Consider the following 14663-nt stretch of genomic DNA (forward strand, 5'->3'; position numbering starts at 1 on the left):
GTCAATACCGAACTGGAACATTGCTGGTGGGAAAGTAAAATGGTACAACTACTTTGGAAAACAGTTTCACAGTTTCTTATAAAGTTAAACATATAATTACCATATGACTCAGCAATTTCACCCCTAGGTGTTTATCCAAGAGAAATGAAAACATGTATCCACACAGAGACTTGATGATGTATATTCATAGAAGCAGTAAATCATGTTCAAAGCAGGATTATTCATAAAGCCAAAAACAGGAAACAATTCAAATGTACATCAACAGGTAACTGGATAAACAAACTGTGGTATTTCTATACCACAGAATATTACTCAGCAAAAAAAAAAAAAAAAAGGGAATGAATTGAAGATGAAATAGATACACTTCCTCCTCTACTCCCCACTAAGTACAGCTAAAAACTATGGACATTATACATAAAACAAACGTAAGAAGACTCTAAAAGGTAGACATAAGAAGATAGACCAGCCAGGGACCTTGGGACCTCAGAAACAAGGCAGTGAGTTCCCTGGGTTTTCTTTTTTTTTTTTTTTAATATTTATTTATTTATTTGGCTGCACTGGGTCTTAGTTGCAGCATGTAGGATCTTCATGCAGGATCTTTAGTTGCGGCACAAAGGATCGTTAGTCGCGGCATGTGGGATCTAGTTTCCTGACCGGGGATCGAACCTGGGCCCCCTGCATTGGGAGCACAGAGTCTTAGCCACTGGGCCACCAGGGAAGTCCCTTCCCTGGGTTTTCCTTAAATTTATTTATTTATTTATGGCTGCGTTGGGTCTTTGTTGCTGCAGGTGGGCTTTCTCTAGTTGTGGTGAGCAGGGGCTACTCTTTATTGTGGTACGTGGGTTTCTCATTGCGGTGGCTTCTCTTGTTGTGGAGCACGGGCTCTAGGCGTGCGGGCTTCAGTAGTTGTGGCACGTGGGCTCAGTAGTTGTGGCTCCCGCGTTCTAGAGCGCAGGCTCAGTAGTTGCGGTGCACAGGCTTAGTTGCTCTGCGGCATGTGGGATCTTCCCGGACCAGGGCTCGAACCCGTGTCCCCTGCACTGGCAGGCGGATTCTTAACCACTGCGTCACCAGGGAATTCCCCTGGGTTTTCTTTTGACCTCATATATCTGAACAGTACAGAAGCTGCCAACCTGGGAACACCAATGGACACAAACAAAATAATCCCCAAGAAATCTCTCTGGCCAAAGGCAGAGGAAAGGGGCTAGCCAGCAAGACAGAAAACTTTTAATCATAATCACTCTGTCCCACCAAACACCATGGAAAGAGCCATAGCCCCATCCCCACCCCCATCAGCAAATGCTGAATGGGGAGCCTGGACTTCCATTCTTGCCTGGCTGTAACAAGGCACCTCTAACAGCCGCTGCTGGGCTGGTATCAGAGAAGATTGAGTGGAGACCAAGGACTTTCATCCCTACTTGGCGTTGATGAAGCCTCCCTTCCAAAACGTCAGGGGAGATCACATGGGGATCATAGACTTCCATCCCCACACAGCGATAACAAGGTGCCACTCTCCCTCCCCACCAGAGTCAGAGGAGGCTAAGTGCTTTGGCAGAGTGGATTAAGAAACATGACTCAACTATATGCAAGAACACTATGCTGAGTGAAAAAAAAAGCCAATCTCAAAAGGCCATATACTGTTTGATTCCATTTATATAACATTCTAGAAATGACAAAATTACAGAGATGGAGACCAGATTAGTTGGTTGGCAAGGGTCAGAGATGTTGAGGGGAGGAAGGAGAATGTGAAACCAGGGAGATCTTTGGGCTAATAGAATAGTTCTGTATCTCACTTGCAATGGTGGTTACACAAAACTACACATGATAAAATGGCAGAAAACTATACACACCCATTGTATTAGTGTCAATTTCTGGGTTTTGATCTTGTACTATAGTTAACATTAAGATTGGAGCTCTCTGTCCTATCTTTGCAGTTTCCTGTGAATCTATAAATATTTCAAAATAAAAAGCTTTTTTAAAGGAATGAACTAATAATACCTATAATAAAGTGGATAAATCACAAAGACATTATGCTGAGTGGATAAAGCCACATATACAAAAGAGTATATGATATATGATTCCACTTATATAACTCTAGAAAAGACAAATCTAATCTATGGTGACAGAAAGCAAACCAGTGGTTTCCTGGGGCTAAGGAGGTTGACTGGTGTGGGACACAAAAGAACATTTTTGGGTAATAAAAATGTTCCATATGTTTATGCGGTCATAGACATAAGGTCAAAACTCATGGGAATGTATGTTTAAAATTAATGTTTTTTATTGTACATAAACTATATCTCACTAAAGTTGATTTAAGATCACTTCACAATAAAACGATAAAAGATCATCAAATCATATAACTTTATGAATAAGAAAAGAAGAAAACATTTTAATGTACAGTAAGATATTCAATTGTATGTTCTTGTTATAAAATATGGCATTCTTGCCCATTTGAGTATAAGATGGCTGAGAAAGTCAGATCCAATTGTAGTACCCATATGTATACAAAAGTCCTGCTAACATCGACACTTTGCCTGTATGTATCCTCCAAAGTAATATTCATACATTGTATACCCTCATATTATCCTCAAAGACTGAGGGCTGGAACCTTAAAGGCCCATTTGTGTTGATCAATTACTTCACTAACTGTGTAGAGGTGTATCCCACCTGAAACCAGAAAGTGACCACAGCTGCACAAATATAATGGAGGGGAAATGATGCTTCAATAGAAGGATTTCTTGATATAATCCACCCTGATTATGAGAGAGAGGGTGAGATCTAGCCACCTCCTGAAACGGTCAGTTTAGTCAGTACACAAAAGTACGGAGTCACCACCAAATAACCCCAGACAGAACCCCCAATTTAAAACTTTCCAAATTTCAAAATACTGACGACAAAATCTCTATACTATCTTCACAATTTTCCTGTAAATCTAAAACTAGTATTCTAAAATTAAAAGTTTATCTTTTAAAAAGGACTTACTCCTTTATAAAATAAATCACTGAATATATATATAGTGTTGACGCTGTGGCCTGAGCAGGAGTTGTGACATTTTTGGAACATGAATCGGTGAAACCCTCATGATGTTATCAGCTTTACATGCCACTTCTTGATGTTGGGTGGAGAACACAAAACTGCTCACAGTTTAGTGCTTTAGAGTGGGTTTGCGGAAGAGAGATTTAGAAAACCGCACTCAAAATACACCCCCCCAAAACATACTGGTTAACTATTGTCACTGCCCACAAAAATGTTTCCAGATGCCAGGAACTATGGAAAAGATAACAAATATTACTATGAAATTAACATAAACTAGTTGGCCAGTGGACAGGTGCTCTCTACCTAGTGATGAAAAGATTTGGAATATTATCTGTGAACAAATACAACTGGAATGGGAGAGGCCACATCCCAAAAAAGGAGACCTACTTTTTTTTTATTGAAGTATGGTTGATTTACAATGTTGTGCTAATTTCTGCTGTACAGCAAAGTGATTCAGTTATACATACATATATTCTTTTTTATATTCTTTTCCATTACGGTTTAATCACAGGATATTGAATATAGTTCCCTGTGCTATGCAGTAGGGCCTTGTTTATCCATCCTATATATACTAGTTTGCATCTGTTAACCCCAAACTCCTAATCCTTCCCTCCCCCAACCCCCTCCCCCTTGGCAACCACAAGTCTGTTCTCTATGTCTGTAGTCCATTTCTGTTTCGTAGATATGTTTATTTGTAAGAAGACCTACTTTAAAGTAGTTCCTCTAGGACAGCTGGTGGACAGAACTGCCTTGCCACCCCTCCTAAGCTTAGCAGGCGGGCACCAGGACAAAACCTCACCACCGCCACATCCCCGCCAAAAACAAAAATCAAACAAACAAAAAACCCACCACAGGGCTTCCCTGGTGGCGCAGTGGTTGAGAATCTGCCTGCTAGTGCAGGGGACACGGGTTCGAGCCCTGGTCTGGGAGGGTCCCGCATGCCGCGGAGCGACTGGGCCCGTGGGCCACAACTGCTGAGCCTGTGCGTCTGGAGCCTGTGCCCCGCAACGGGAGGGGCCGCGGTAGTGAGAGGCCCGCGCACCGCGATGAAGAGTGGCCCCTGCACCACGATGAAGAGTGGCCCCCGCTTGCCGCAACTGGAGAAGGCCCTCGCAAGAAACGAGGACCCAACACAGCTATAAATAAATAAATAAATAAATAAATAAATAAATAAATAAATAAATAAATAAATAAATAAATAAATAAATAAATAAAGTAGCTATTAATTAAAAAAAAAAAAAAAACCCACCACAGTTGTCCAGAAAAAAAAAAAACCCAGAAAATTTCTACTTCCAGTTATATATAAGGGGGAAAAAAGAAATATTAACTAGTGAGTCAAAGTGAAAATATAAGGCCAGTCACTGGGCAGCCTTCCCATACCCAAATGCAGTGGCTTTTAAACTAACAGACTCACCCAGAGAGGTTCTAGAAATAGGGAAAAAGCCAGGAGATGCCAGGCTCCCACCCCTGAGAGGAGAAGGTCCCAGCAATTAAGAAAAGAGTACCATCTGGAAACGGACCCTAGGAAGATAGTGAGAAATCCACATCCAAACTCACACAGATCCTGGGCTGCCTGGGGAGAACACCGCTCACAGGCTGGCACATTGTTTTAAGTCACTATCTCTTAGACCCAGATCACAGGCACCCAGGTGCTCCAGCCTACAGACTGTGTCACTGCCTTACCCCTTGCATTTTTCAGGATTCTTTGTATCCATGTAACAGAAAGTCAGTTCAAAGTGGTTTTTAAAAAAGAAAAAGATGTGACTTCCCTGGTGGCACAGTGGTTATGAATCCGCCTGCCAGTGCAGGGGACACGGGTTCGAGCCCTGGTCCGAGAAGATCCCACATGCCACGGAGCAACTAAGCCCGTGCGCCACAACTACTGAAGCCCACGCCCTAGAGCCCGTGCACCACAACAAAGAGTAGCCAGCCCCTAGTCGCCACAAGTAGAGAAAGCCCGCGTGCAGCAACAAAGACCCAATGCAGCCAAAAAAAAAGGAAATGACAGGACTTCCCTGGTGGTCCAGTGTTTAGGACTCCATGCTTCCACTGCAGGGGGCATGGGTTTGATCCATGGTTGGGGAACTAAGATCCCGCATGCTGCGTGGTGCGGCAAAAAAGATAAAAAACGAAAAGACATTGATGACATTGATTCGTTCCTGTAATTTGAAAAGTCAGGAGCAGTCATGTGGCTGGATCAAGGGGTTCAAACAATATCATCAGGTCTCAGTCTCTCTCTCTCCCTCCACGATGCAGCTTTGCTCTCCTCTGTGTTGGCTTTATTCTCTGTTAGGCTTTCTCTAAGTGGAGCGCACTGCAGTCAACAGGCCTATAGTCTACAAGCTTGGGAGCCATGGTGGAAACACAGAGACTTCATTCTCTGCATTTCCATCCAAGTCCCAGAAGTAAGCATCTTTGGCTCTGATTGGCCCAGCTTGGGCCATGTGTCCACCTCTTAACCAATCACTGTCCAAGAGGATATGATACTCTCCTTGACTGGTGTTCAATGGGTCACTTATCAGTAGACAAGGATCAAAATCATTAGGCAACCTGAGATTCACCAGCAATCCATAGTTGATTAAGAGCAACAACAGTCAACACACACACACACACACACACACACACACACACACACACAAAACACACACCCAGGAATCTCTGGCAGACTGAGCAGACTTTCAGATTTTGCTCTCTTCAAGATAATAATAACAAGTACTAACCCATTACACTTAAAAAGCTTCCCTGAGGAGTCTGGAGTTATTATGAGCTAATATATGTAAAAAAGCACTTAGAAGAATGTCTGGCCCAAAGTAAATACTACAGAACTGTTAACTGTCATCTTGGAAGAAGGATCCTGGAGACGGAAAAACATCCTAATAGGCAGGGTGGAGGTAAAGAATAGTTTAATCTAAATATTGAAAGGAGGCACTTCGCTGCTGGTCCAGTGGTTGAGACTCCACACTTCCACCACAGGGGGCACAGGTTCGATCCCTGGTCTGGGAATAGGATTCCCTGGTCCAGGAATAGGATCCTGCATGCCATGCAGTGGCGTGGCCAAAAAAAAAAAAAAAAAAATTGAAAGGGGTGTAACCTAATTTTGTAACAAACTGGTAAAGCAGGATATATTGGTTAAACTACTTTTTGCTTCTTTGATCAGAGTTTAAGAATCACAAGACTGTTTTAAAATATCTTTTTGGTCATCGCTACTGGGGGATTTGGTAGAGAATAAATACCCAATACTGATTACAAGATGATGGACTGATAGATGCTGGAGTCCACCCTCCTACAGCAAACTCAACCCATAATGGAAATGAATCTGAAAAAGAATACACACACACACCCCTGAATCACTTTGCTGTATACCTGAAACTAACACAACATTGTAAATCAACTATAGTCCAATTTTTTAAAAAAAAGAATAAATAAGATAATGGATGATTAAGAAAAAAAGTCAAATGGCTCCAGGGTATGTATGAGGCAATCAGCACAGATCCCCAGAAAGGCTCAGAAATTAGAGTACCAATGATCCCTGAAGACAGGGGTGTAGGTAAGACTGAACACAGTAAGACTGATTGAAAATCTGTATGAGAATCAAGCAAACGGCCCCCATTAATCCTAGGTTGGGTATGAGGGTACTGGGGGTCAAGTTAGCCAGAGAGAAATTTCTGGTGGCAGAAACAATTGCAAAAAATTTTCAGGGGACTTCCCTGTTGGCGCAATGGTTAAGAGTCCGCCTGCCAATGCAGGGGACATGGGTTCGAGCCCTGGTCCAGGAAGATCCCACATGCCATGGAGCAACTAAGCCCGTGCGTCACAACTACTTAACCTGTGCTCTAGAGCCCGTGAGCCACAACTACTGAGCTCATGTGCCACAACTACTGAAGCCCATGCCTAGAGCATGTGCTCCACAACAAGAGAAACCACCGCAATGAGAAGCCTGCGCGCCACAACGAAGAGTAGCCCCCGCTCCCCACAACTAGAGAAAGCCGGTGCTCAGCAACAAAGACCCAACGCAGCCAAAAATAATAAATAAATAAATAAATTTATTTAAAAAAATTTTTTCGGAATATACGTAGATGCCTAATATTAAGTCTTACAACTGATCCTGTCTTTATTTAAAATTTTAATATTTTGTTGATTGTGGATTTTTTGCATTAATTTTGATTTTTTCAAATATTTCATTAAAATACTATTTACCTTGATTACCGGGTTTTGGAGTGCACCTTAAATGTTGCACCCGAGGTACATGCCTCACTCACCTCACCCTAGTCCCTGCCCTGGCTACTGCCTTTTCAAACCCTCAGTACACATCTGTTACATGGAACAGCTTTGGGTTAGTGATCACTTTATTTATTTATTTGTGTGTTTATGTATTTGGCTGCACCGTGTCTTAATTGCGGCATGGAGGATCTTTTAGTTAGGGCATGTGGGGTCTATTCCCTGACCAGGTATGGTACCCAGGCCCCCTGCACTGGGAGAGCAGAGTCTTAGGCACTGGACCACCGGGGAAGTCCCTAGTGATTGCTTTTAAATATGGTTCAGCACAGGGTAGAGCAAAGATCTTCATCAGCAGTAGATAAGACATGAAAATTATCTGGAAATCAGTGTGATTAAGAGATCTGAATACTACAGGATTATAAGGTAAACATTAGAACAAAGAGTTTAGGCTGGTTTAGGGGTGTTGGCAGGGATCCCACAGAAGGAGTAGAATTTGTGTATCCCTTGTACCCTCTGATGAACCCCACAACTCATTTGTCCCTTAACCTTTGTTTCTCCAAGATGGAGTGAGAAGTCCGAGACTCCATGGGTCTGGCCTTGCAGTTCAGTCCTGAAAAGAGAGGCCAGGGATTGGAGATTGGATCCCTGAGAAACAGAGATTAGCAGTGGGGTCTGGAGGAACGCCCAGGATTAACCTCTTAACCTCTTTACAGAAATGTTGAGAAAAGCCAGCTTCAGAACAAGTAAATCCAAGTAGTTTCAAGATGTCAATCTCATGGAAAGGGAATCTAGGAGGCCTTTCTTAACACCATGTTTACGTAAAATGCTAATTGGTAACATACAAGTGTGGGTCCATACCTGTTCTACCACTGATGTTGGGGAGATAAGAACGAGAGAAGGGCTCACATCAGCCTCTGCCAGACGGAGCCTCAGAATAATGTTCTGGATCATTCCAACCTTTGATTTTTCTTGTAGCAGCAACCAAGCAGAGTACTGCTAGGGAAATCACACCCCAAGTCATGTCTCTGTACCTTTTTTTCTATGATTGCCCCTTTACAAAGCCTTTAAGACACCTTTTTTCCTAATTGCTTTCTGCCCCTACTACATGAGATTTTAATACCTTAGTGTATCTGTTTATGTATGTGGCTCTTCGAAGGGCCACACGCCATTGTAATGTCTACAGTGTTGTGGCTCCACCCCCTGTGAGCATGCATCATCTACAGCCAGTTCCTCCCCACGTTTTCTGGATTTTATTTCCTCCCTCGGGGTCTTCCCCTCATCACTTAACAACCCCATTCTCTGGCATCTCAACTTCTACCTCTCACGGTCCCTACTGGTGACCCATCTCCAGCCATGGCCCCCTCTCTGTTCCCTTCCCGGCCTTATTTCTCGAAGGGCACGCCACACTGTGATCTGCATTCTGCCTCTGTCTCTACCGAATCTGTTCTCCATAATATCATAAATGAACTCTGCGCCCCTCCCACACACATACTCTTCCACCCAGCAATCCCATGTAAAAGAAATCTTACCAGCACGTGCCTAGGAAATACCAAAACTGAATGCTGTGTTTCACCACAGCTCTTTCTAACCAGCCAAAGATTTTAAATGGTTATGAATATTGAGTAACACTGCTATGCCCAATCCTTAGTGAACCTAACTTAAGACTCCCTTGGAATGATGGGACTTGTCTTCAACAACCGTGTACAAACCTGTGGACTCTCTCCAGGCTCTCCAGGGTACAAGCTTGCAACTTTTAAACAGCATAAACACTATGAACAGCCCCTTTCTAGCAGTTAGAAATCCCTGACTTATGCCCCTCCGTGAACGAGTCAGTCAGTGTCTCCCCTGGTGGGTTCTTCTGCCTGACAAGAAAAGACACTCAGCTCTGTGGACTGCTTTTATCTATTCGTTTTATTTTGTTCTTGTTTTTTTTTTTTATTTGGTGGTATTTTATCCTTTGTACCTTTTCTTAGACTCTAACCCATAGAAATAAAACCACCAAGTAGGGCTTCCCTGGTGGCGCAGTGGTTGAGAATCTGCCTGCCAATGCAGGGGACATGGGTTCGAGCCCTGGTCTGGGAAGATCCCACATGCCGCGGAGCACCTGGGCCCGTGAGCCACAACTACTGAGCCTGCGCGTCTGAAGCCTGTGCTCCGCAACAAGAGAGGCCACAATAGTGAGAGGCCCGTGCACCGCGATGAAGAGTGGCCCCCGCTCGCCGCAACTAGAGAAAGCCCTTGCACAGAAACAAAGACCCAAAACAGCCAAAAATAAATAAATAAATAAATGTAAAATGTCAAACTATACAACTTTAAAAAAAAAACAAACCACCAAGTACATAAGGATATAAGTACAAACATGCCCTCTGTAGCATGTATCATATGTCAGAAAAAGTGGAAACTGAATGATCATCAGCAGAGGAGTGGTTAAAACCACTGTGGAGCACCATGCAGCTGTTAAAAGAACGAGTCCAAGGAATTCCCTCCCTGGCGATCCAGTAGTTAGGACTCCGAGCTTCCACTGCAGGGGGCACAGGTTTGATCCCTGATCGGGGAACTAAGATCCCACGTGCTGCACAGCACAGCAAAAAAAAAAAAAGAATGAGTCCAAGGTATAACTACTGAACTACAGAAATGTCCATGAAACAGATCTCTTAAGTGAGAAATGCAAGCTGCAGGGCAAAGTGTACAGTATGGCACAGATTTTTTTAAACAACCAGAGCCAGCCACTCCTAGAAGTGTATTCATGATTGAAGATGATTCCATGAACCCACAGAAACTTGAGCAGACTCTTTGGGCTTGACTTGAGATTGGGGTGGCAGAGGTGGGAGGGAGAGGGGGACAGACAGCAAGAGGGCAAGGCTCTGCCAGTTTTCTTCTCTCTGTAGGTACATAGCTCCCTGGGAGCAAACCTTCTTTGACTCTCCTCTGAGCCTTAAGTGTCCCCTCTCCAGCACACTTTGAGGTCCCACAAAGGCTCTCTCCTCCCCATCACACCCTCCCCATCTCCCACCCCTACCCCAATACTCCCTTGGTCGGCAGAGCTGGTGGATGAGGAGGAGGGGGCAAATGGACCTCAAGGGTCCAAGACACTACCTGGTAGGAAGGAGACTGAGACTGGAATTCTTTTTCACACTGTTTAATATTAAGTAAGTTCTCTCTGAAAGACTGAGAAGGTTCTAACAGAGATCCAACAGGAGGAAAGAACCCTAAAGTTCCCGAAAGGGAAGCCTCTGTGAGCAAAGTCATCTGGTCAAATGACCAGGCTCAATACCAGTGCCTAAAGGTTTAAGGGGCTGAGGCTGGACATGGCCCTAACCCAGGCCCCTGGCACCACAGTCACACTGGAGGACCTTGCCCAAACCTGTGTGAACTAGGACACGGGTCCCCAACTCCTAGGCCATGGACCAGTACCTGTCCGTGGCCTGTTAGGAACCAGCCCGCACAGTAGGAGGTGAGCGGCGGGCGGGCGGGCAAGAGAGCGAAGCTTCATCTGTATTTAGAGCCGCTCCCCATCGCTCGCATTACCGCTTGAGCTCCCCCTCCTGTCAGATCAGCAGCGGCATTAGATTCTCATAGGAGCACAAACCCTACTGTGAACTGTGCACACGAGAGATCTAGGTTGTGCGCTCCTTATGAGAATCTAATGCCTGATGATCTGAGGTGGAGCTGAGGTGGTGATGCTGGCGCTGGGGAGTGGCTGCAAATACAGATTATCATTAGCAGAGAGGTCTGACTGCACAGAGACCATAATAAATCAATTGCTTGCAGACTCATATCAAAACCCTATCAGTGAGTGGCAAATGAAAACAAGCTCAGGGCTCCCACTGATTCTGCATTATGATGAGTTGTATAATTATTTCATTATATATTACAATGTAATAATAATCGAAATAAAGTGCACAATAAATGTAATGTGCTTGAATCATCCCGAAACCATCTCCCCACCCCGCCACCCCAGTCCGTGGAAAAATAGTCTTCCACAAAACCGGTCCCTGGTGCCAAAAAGGTTGGGGACCGCTGAACTAAGAGTTGGGAAGCCCGACTGTGCACCACTGTTGTGGCCTAGGCAGTGGTCCCCATGGCATTAGAAAATGACCCATCAGATTGTGTAGGAACAATGTTTCCCTAGTTCCACCAGTGAACAAGAACAGAAGCAAGTAACAGCAGTCAGAGCGGAGAGGGGGGTGAGGAGTGCTGGGCTTCCTGCACATAGGGGCAGGGGGTACTCAAATTACTAAGTGGAAAAACATGTGATATGTCTACCCTGAAATCAGAGCCTATGTTTAGTTTAAAGTTACACAGTTTATAATGCCGTGTTTGTATGTCCAATTTGTCCTCAAGGAACAAACACAAATTTCTCTAGCCCCGTGCCAAATATGGGCTCCAAACACTCATATAGCGGGGACAGTGGAGTTATCCTCGAGCCGACCGAAGTCTGAGCCGCACTGGCACAGGAGGAAGGAAGGGGGTGAAATTATTCTTGTGTTTAGAAGAACACTTTAACAAGACTTTGCGGCTATGAAATGCAAGGTCCGTCCCCCTCACCCACAGCCCCTGGGGAATAACCTAGTGAGAGAAGCTTTGATCAAGAAGTTGAATCTGGGACTTCCCTGGTGGTGCAGTGGTTAAGACTCCATGCTTCCACTGTAGGGGGCACGGGTTCGATCCCTGGTTGGGGAACTAAGATCCTGCATACTGCAGGGCACGGCCAAAAAAAAAAAGGTATTAAATCGTTCTGCAAAGAGAGGTCATGGGAATGTGGGATGAAAAACAGGGCCTTGGAAGTCTAGAAGAAGAGGAAAGTCTAGCTTTGGGGTGCACACATGGGCTTCCCTACTGCAAAGGGTCCAGCAAAACCCAGCCCCTAGTCCTTCCTGTGGTAAACAGAAGAACAAAATGGTATTGTACGGACCAATAAACATTTTAAATAAGAGGCTTAATTCTCCCTGTTGAAATAAGAGACTTCTCCCCCACCCCTCTCTTAGAGCACTAACTTTAGAAAACTTGTAAGCTCTTTCTCTGCCTCTTTGAAATGTAAGTCTTTTTAGAAGCTAAACCAGCCTCTTGCAGCTTTAGGACCCAGGGATGTCTCTCCCAAGGCCCTGGGAGCCATCTCTTCGAAATGGAAATATCAGGAGAGAGAGCACCCTTATCTCCCAGCTTCTATGGGAGGGTAGGACCCTAACTGAGGTGGGCTCCTTGTTCCAAGTTGCAAAACACCTCCTGTCATAAAGATACTTTGTTTTTCCTGCAATTAAGCCTATTAATAACACAAAGGATCACCAATTACCATAAAGTTAGGATGAACGGTGTGTGACAAACGGTGCTCTCAAGCCTCTTACTTGAGGACTAGTTACTGTTTATCTTGAGAACATGCATGTAATGGCTGTATCTGTTTGGCTCTATAACAGGGTGAGATACTTTATCTTTACAATCTCTTAGCAGATGGCCTGTGATGCACATCACATTCTGGTAATGCTTATTCAAATATAAAACTGTTTTCTTTCCTCCACTACCTTTGTGGAGAGGTTTTCCTGGGTTGGGAAATTTTGTTTTTAATTATATTCCCCAACATAATGCATGTGCTTAAAACGGAAAAAAAAAAAAAAGTGGGAAGGTCTTGAGATGTAAGACCCCTAAATGGGACAGACATGGAAAAGCAGTGGGGAGAGACAGAGGAATTTCTAAGAGTGACGCTGATACTCCACTGAAAATTGTTTCCAAAATGTAAATAATAGCATAATAGCAGCAAATACATACAGAGACTACTGTCAGGCATCGTTCTAAGTGCTTTACACATTAACTTAATTAGCTATGTAGTAGCTTGGATTATTGTTCTTAATTATTCACCCCCCACCCTGCCTCTGAGTACTCTCCAGTGGGCAGAAAAGGTATCACGGAATAGCAGAAAAGCAGGCTGAAGTTTGGACTGGTTTTGGAAGTAGGTATGATGCAAACTCTCTTTTCTAGCTAAAAGTGACCCTTGAAGGGCGTGTGTGGAAAGGCCAGATTCAGCTACTACATAAGATGGGAATGTGAGCCACTCTATTTGGATATTACAGGATATCTAAAACTGGAGGAAATTGGGGGCCAGCATATGGCAGACACCAGCCCTGAGCACTGAGGATGTAGTAAGCAGGAGTGGGCCCAGAAGATAAGAAGGGGAAGGGCACTCAGTAAGGATCAGACACTTGCGTAAGGTTTGGAGGCTGGGAGGCAGGACTGGAATCCCTCATTCCCACCAATGACCAACATGTCATTTTTGAGGGTCTGGCTCAAGAAAGCAGATTTCCCTTGCCCTGGCCTAGCCCAGCTGCCAAACACATCCACTGTGAGCCAGATGCTTAGAATGACTTGGGTCAAGAAGACCTGGAGAGGGACCTGCAAGAGGCTTCCTGGGTGGGTGGTAAAGCCTGAGCTCTGAATCATCCTTCTGACATTTACAAAGTCCCTAACCAGCACTGGCCCCACCGCTGCTCCCTGGTTTCCTGCCCTGAGGGCCACAAAGGACCAGGAAATAGCAGGGGCGGGGTGGCGGGGGCAGTGAGCAGTATAAAGACAAGAGGGAAGATGAAACAAGTAGAACTTCATGACTAATAAAATCTTTACACCTAATTTTTTAGAAGGAAATTGAATTCTGGTGGAGAAAGCAGGCACCACGGTCGGTGAGGCCGGAATAAAAATTTACCTGGAACATACAGAAGGGAAAGAGGCTGCATTCATTTGGAAGGGACAAAGTCCATGGGAATTGCCCACAGATGCTGGGTCCCCTAAGTGACTCTATACTGCAGCCTAACACCTGGTCCCTAACATTCTCATAAGCCACTATGAAGGTTGGACAAAAGGAGGCTTTCACTGCCCTGCCTCAGTTAGGCCTCCCTCAGTATCTGGTGTGCCCAGGGTCCTAATCCAGCCATGTTTGATATGAGGTTGGGGGTGGAGCTGAGGGGGCAAGTCTTTCAGCTGTTACTTTTCCAGGTTTTAGGCAGCCTGGGGCACCTCTGGTCATTTATTGAAGGACTGGGCTCAAATGAGGTATAAATCAGGAACTGAAGACTTACTGGGCTGCACTGGGTCCAGAGCAGGACATTCCGCATGGGCCCAGCACAGCCTAGCAGGCCGGCCTTCCAGGGCTCAGCCCACGGTCTTTCCCAGGTCCCAGCCCAGAAAAGCGGAGGCTTTCTCCTGCGTTTGGAAGACTGACTCACCCCCTCTTCCTCCTAGCTCTCCACAAGGCCGGGAGACCTCAGGAAGTGTCCTCATCCTGCTCCCTTCAACCCCGAGGCGCCTGGCCCCAGGCCTCCCCCAGAGGTCCAGAGAAACCCCGGCGCTTCCAGGCTCTCGGCCTCCCCCAGGCGGGGGCCCCTTCATCGCCCCGCAGCTCCGCTCGGCCCGGGAGGGACGGC

General features: G+C 45.1%; 1 long non-coding RNA gene across 1 annotated transcript in view; it reads right to left on the minus strand.

Annotated features, from left to right (window-relative positions):
• The window catches only part of LOC118887048, a 100779-nt gene that overhangs the window by 72679 nt on the left and 13437 nt on the right, over positions 1-14663 (minus strand). The window lies entirely within an intron of this gene.

Source organism: Balaenoptera musculus, chromosome 20, assembly GCF_009873245.2.
Source record: "Balaenoptera musculus isolate JJ_BM4_2016_0621 chromosome 20, mBalMus1.pri.v3, whole genome shotgun sequence".
Lineage (NCBI taxonomy): Eukaryota > Metazoa > Chordata > Mammalia > Artiodactyla > Balaenopteridae > Balaenoptera > Balaenoptera musculus.